Raw genomic sequence first — 5934 nt, 5'->3', positions numbered from 1 at the left:
TCAAGCGGCCAATGATTTGGAGTTTGACCCTTGGATATTATTATCTCATTGTTCCAAATACACCTGGACCAGCGAGAATTTTGCTTTTGTAAGATTTGTATTACAAATATTCTTAAGCCCGTCGACTAAACAACAATAATTATAAATAAAATATTAAAAATTGGAATTTAATAAATCATTAAAAGGATATTGGTGTTTAAAATATTTTCATTTTCAGAATAGTAAATAAAATGAGTTTTTTAAAAATGTTTATTTCTGGAGGGTTGCTTTTAAAGGAGGTCGTCAGTTCTAGTTTCCAGGTGGCCAACCACTTTGATTTTCAATCTTCAAACTATTTTTAACGGGAGGTTGTTGGTTCGAGTCTTCAGGCAGCCAATGATTTGGGGTTTGACCCCATACAACCAGCGTTTCTTGCAGATCTCTTTGGGAAAGAAATTAATGTGGGGGTGAAAGAGAAGGCTTTCAGAAGAGATGTATGCAAATCCACCTCCTCAGATTCCGGACATGGGGGGTCTAATATGGACCAAACTGACAGCGAGAAGAGAGTATATCAAGCTTGGAAAGGAAGCAATAAATTTTTCTTTACTGGGAGGTTTATATTTGGGCCAGATGTGAGGTCACTGGTTTTGACGTTCGTTCTCATCCTCGTTCCAACAACAATATTCTGTGTATTTGTTGCAATAAAACTTTTGGACAAGTTTTCACATCATGCAGGAGTATCCATAATGGTCATTGTAGTGGTCTTCACAATATATGTTTTGGTTCTTCTTCTTCTCACATCCAGAAGAGATCCTGGAATACTCCCTCGAAATTCACACCCTCCTAAGCCTGAAGAAGGTTATGATGTTTCCAGTTTGACACCAGAGTCAATAGGTGGGTAGACTCCACATCCACGATTACCTCGTACAAAAGATGTGTTTGTGAATCTTCTTTATGTTTGTTTTTTCAACAACGTTGTTGTGCGTTTATGTATTCTCCTTTTGGTGGGTATATATCAAGAAAATTATGGTAGCAGATGATGTTACAGTCTAGAAATATATGCCAAAAACACATGCATCAATTGTGCTCATACTGTACACATTCTTTTCAATTTGGTTTGTTGGTGGACTTACGTTATTTCATCTCTATCTGATCAGTACAAATCAAACTACATATGAGAATTTTAGATATCGGTATGATAGAAGAGAAAATCCTTACAACAAAGGAGTAATACAGAATTTCAAAGAAATATGTTTTACAAAAATTCCACCGTCGAAGAATAATTTTCAAGCCAAGTTACAAAATTATTCTACACTGCAAGATACTTCTGCTCCTCCTTTTGGGGGGGGGGACTTTCTGAGTCCTAACATGGGCAAAGGATGAATTTACCTTGAAATAGGTAATAAGCCTTCATGGCCAACTGTTGGTGCTGAAGCATTGGTAGATTTTGAAGCACATGAAAGCAATGGTGGATTAGAAAACAAATATGGTTATGAGGACTCTTTTGCTCATTCAAGTTGTACACTTCCTGTGGAAAGTGCAGAGGGAAGAGGTGGAATACATCTGAGGCATTTAAGTTGGGGCCGTAAGAGTGGGAGCTGGTAAATAACACTAGATATTCTTGCCTTGGCTACTGGAGTTAGTGAAGCAAATCGAGTTAGTGGAGACATCACTCCTCAGGAAACCAATGATTTCTAGTAAGTTGACATGTTTAAAAAATGCATGTTGTAGACAACTATACGTTAATCGATGTGATAAGTTTTTCTTGCAGTTTGAAACTCAGCATCATATTTCAAGCAACAAAATACATGCTCTTGCAAAGGGTGTCATTCAACAGTCAACAAGAAATCGATTAATAATGTTTAGGCAAACATGGTAAGTAGTTCCAGGAATAATTTTCAAGATTGTGAATTTGTATTTTAGAATCCAAACTTAAGAAATTGGCTAACTATACTAGAAGAATATCAATACTACTTAGGTTCTTGAAAATTGCCTTTCATTTAGGTCATGGATGTGCAAGTCGAACGCTTTACCTAGTACCGGGTTGCTTTTTAAATAATAAAATTCAAGAAAAAACATGTATGGACAATATTTGCAGCTCCACACAAATGAAAAATGTGCACAACATTTCAACGATTGTGAGCCCTGAAAAACCATTGAAATTGTCATTATTGTAAGAGATGAGAAAGCTCCACAAATTGGGCAACAACCCCCCCCTTCCCAGCGACCTGCTTTACCCGCCACTCTGTGTTCTTGTACCACTCTTTTCCCCGTCAACGATGAGCGTGGAGATTGTCTGATTCACCGACGCCTCCACCTTGACGCACAGGATCACTCACCTCATGGTTTAGTCAGAAGGAAGGTAGTGGAAATAAATGAATCCATTCAGAGGAATACCTGATCATTCTAAACTGTTTTTTTCCATTATTCATTAACTTATTTCCGTTGTGGATCAACGATGAAAATTCTTTCAATCGTTTAACACACAAATCCATGATGCAGAATAGGACACAAAGGCAGCTAGGGGAATTTGTTTCAAAGGGGAACGCCTTACGACATAATAATAAAATTGCATATATCAATTTAAAGAAATTGTAATAAAATTTCATACATCAATTTGATTATATTTTTTAATAAAATTTCATACATAAATTTGGTATTTTTTTAGGCATAGTTTAAATTATAGATGAAATATCTATTTTTACTGGAATTCACCAAAATTTGGCAACAAAATTTCAAGATTTTGTTGTTGTTTAAAATACATTTTTGAGTGCATAAATGGATTCAAACCCTGAAAAACCCCTCGGGCACTCGAATTATGCAAATTAAACAATTTAAACTCTTTAAAAAATGTTGTGAAAAGGCCATTTCATAAGTTAGACTACCCTTTTTTCTTTATTCTTAGTTTAAAGATAAATTATTAGGATTATTTTATATAAATTTTATATTCATTGTAAAATATATTTATTTAAAAATTATATTTCAGGAATCAACCTGCCCTTCACCCCACCCCAGCGACCCAACGGCTCACGGGGGTGGCGGGGTGATTTCGGGAATCACCCCGCCCTCCACCCCACCTCGGCAACCCAACGCTCACAGGGGTGGCGGGGTGATTCCGAGAATCACCCCCTCCTCCGCCCCACCCGGGCGGCCCAACGACCCGCGGGGGTGGTGGGGTGATTCCAGGAATCACCCCGCCTTCTGCCCCACCCCGCAGCCCAACGGCCTATGGGGGTGGCGGGGTGATTTCAGGAATCAACCTGCCCTCTGCCCCACCCCAGCGGCCCAACAGCCCGCGGGGGTGGTAGGGTGATTCCTGGAATCAGCCCGCCCTCTGCCCCACCCCGGCGGCCCAATGGCCCGCGGGGGTGGTGGGGCGATTTCGGGAATCGGCCAACCACCCCTGTGCATTGTTGGGCCGCCAAGGTTATTGTTATTGTCAAGCTTCAAGGGGAAAACAAATTCAAGGATGCAACTTACATGGTAAGACGTTTAAAATGTATATTTGATTAATGTTAAAAAATTCATTTATGTACAAGTTAATTAAACTTTTACTATTTCATGTTACAGGCAAAAGTCAAATTTTCTTAACTGTGAAGATCAACTATTTATAAATAATTGTGAGTTCATCCATATTGATAGTTGGGAAAAAGATGATAGCTATATGTCTATGATTCGTAATTAGGTAGATGGAAAGAGTCATAGCCAAATACTAACTTATGATGCTGTTGTGAGAAAACTAACATATGAAGACAAAGAAGCAAAAGGAGAGATAGTTAACATTTATCAAAAACCACAGTTATTGATTAACTATCTTATAGACATATGTTCAAATGAAGGAGATTGGGTTCTGGATTTATTTTCTGGCTTAGGTAAGTTTTATTATATGGAATTGAATTTCAATATGTTATTTCTTAATTTATATGGCATTGTACTAATTTACTTCATTATTTCTTTTGTGCTTGATAATTAGGTACAACACTAACATGTTGCCTTCAAAAAGGAATAAATTGCATTGCCATTGAAAAAGATCCAATACAGTGCAATTTTATTCAGCAAAGAATTAATGCTCTTCAATTTCTTCCATATGCAATGCAAGAAATTGAGTTGAAGAAATGGGACTTTAATGAATCACGTGTGGCAAAAAAGACATAGGAACCCCAACCACCATTACACAGAATGATTGAAAATGCATACATTGGGAGATTCACAGACATCAAAGATCCATTAGAAGGGGAAAATGAACAAAATGAAGTAGAAAATATTGTGGAAGAAGACAATGATGAAACTCTAGAGGACGAAGAGTTCGGATTACGTGACATTGTTGATTAAATTTAAGTTATGCTTGGAAATCAAGCTCATTTTTTGTAACTATTAATTAGCTATACTTGTAATGTTTTGACTTTGACATTTTATGAGAAGAATAAGCACTCAATTAAAGTTGTTATGCGTTCAATATTTGTATTATGTGATTTTCGCATTAATTTTTATGTTAATCATTATTTTTTGAAAAAAACAGTGATTATTATTATTTTTTCTACATGAAATTCATAAAATAAATAAATAAATTGTGATTTTGACATGTTATTTCTAGCAAAAAATTATCAAAACGTGTAGTTTTTAGTTATATTTATGTTAAAAATGGTTATTTTTATGTCAATTGTTAAAAAATATTGTTTTTTAGAGACAATTATTCCATGTGGATTGAAAAATTAATTAACGATGTATAAATATGTAGAATATAGAAAATTCCAAATATCGACCTTCTTCTTTAAATACGCAAAACACTAAAAAACCTCACTACAAAGTAAAAAAAAAATGAAGAAGAAGACCACTTCAAAAATTATTAAATTTAGAAAATAATTATTTACATTTTATACATTAGAAAATTTCAAGTCAAAAAATAGGTCTTTTAAAAAAAAGGCTTGATGCAGAATTACCACTTTTTTAAATCAGCATGAAAATCACTACAGAATTACCATTTTTTCTTTATTCTTAGTTTAAAGATAAATTATTAGGATTATTTTATATAAATTTTATATTCATTGTAAAATATATTTATTTAAAAACATTTTATATTTTTAAAATTATATTTAAATTAAAATATTAAATTAAATCTATTTTAATTAAAACTTTCTTAACTATTAAAAAAAATTATATATATATATATATATAGATATAGATATAATATTTTATTTCATTTTAAGATTGGTGAAAATTTCAAAGGGTTAAGCTTTATAGATCCATCTTAACTCTCGATCTACCAAGGGCCTAGAGATATCAAATCTCTTTTCATTCTAAAAGAAATTAGTACTTCAAGGGATTTGATCCCTCTCTTTGTTTAGTAGATCTTGAGTTAAGATGGATCTAGGCTTATTTTATTTTTAAAATTAAAATATTTATTAATATAAATTTCTTTATTATTTTATTTGTGAGGCTTCTGTGATCCATATTGAATTAAGAAAAAAAAAACTGTAAAAATCACAGCGTAGAATTTTTTGCCCTGAGTTTCGAATCATCAAGTGTGGTTCAACGTCAGGACAAATGTAGAGACCCGTAGTTCATATAACGGACAAATGTAGGGACCCCTAGTTCATATAAAGGTTATAATAAGTTGATAGTTTATTAATAATATTATTTAATTTATAGCATTAATTATTAGGATCCGATCATATTAGATAAAATCAAGAAATAGGTCAAGGTTCGAAATATAAAGAATACAAAGAATCAAACATTCATAGTCAAATTTCACGCAAGGAGTAAAGTAAAAAATAACAACCATCATAAACTACTATTTTATGAATAATATTATTTAATTTAATTTATAAAATAAATTATTAGGATTATAAGAAATAGTTTAAGGGTCAAAATGATTAAAGACTAGGAAGACTCAATCAGAGCTAAGGAGCCCAATAAAAAAAATGACAAAAAGAGTCAAGATCCTATTAATAAAAT

General features: G+C 33.4%; 1 pseudogene; it reads left to right on the top strand.

The window, feature by feature from the left end:
• Positions 1-471: 471 nt before the first annotated feature.
• On the top strand, positions 472-1677 carry LOC149253774 (putative protein S-acyltransferase 7 pseudogene; annotated as a pseudogene).
• The last annotated feature ends 4257 nt before the right edge of the window (positions 1678-5934 follow it).

Source organism: Pinus tabuliformis, chromosome 7 (genome assembly GCF_031772625.1).
Source record: "Pinus tabuliformis cultivar Carrire ecotype Pingquan chromosome 7, CPIR1, whole genome shotgun sequence".
Taxonomy (NCBI): domain Eukaryota; kingdom Viridiplantae; phylum Streptophyta; class Pinopsida; order Pinales; family Pinaceae; genus Pinus; species Pinus tabuliformis.
Note: the sequence above shows the minus strand (reverse complement) of the source record. Positions and strands in the feature narration are given on the sequence as shown.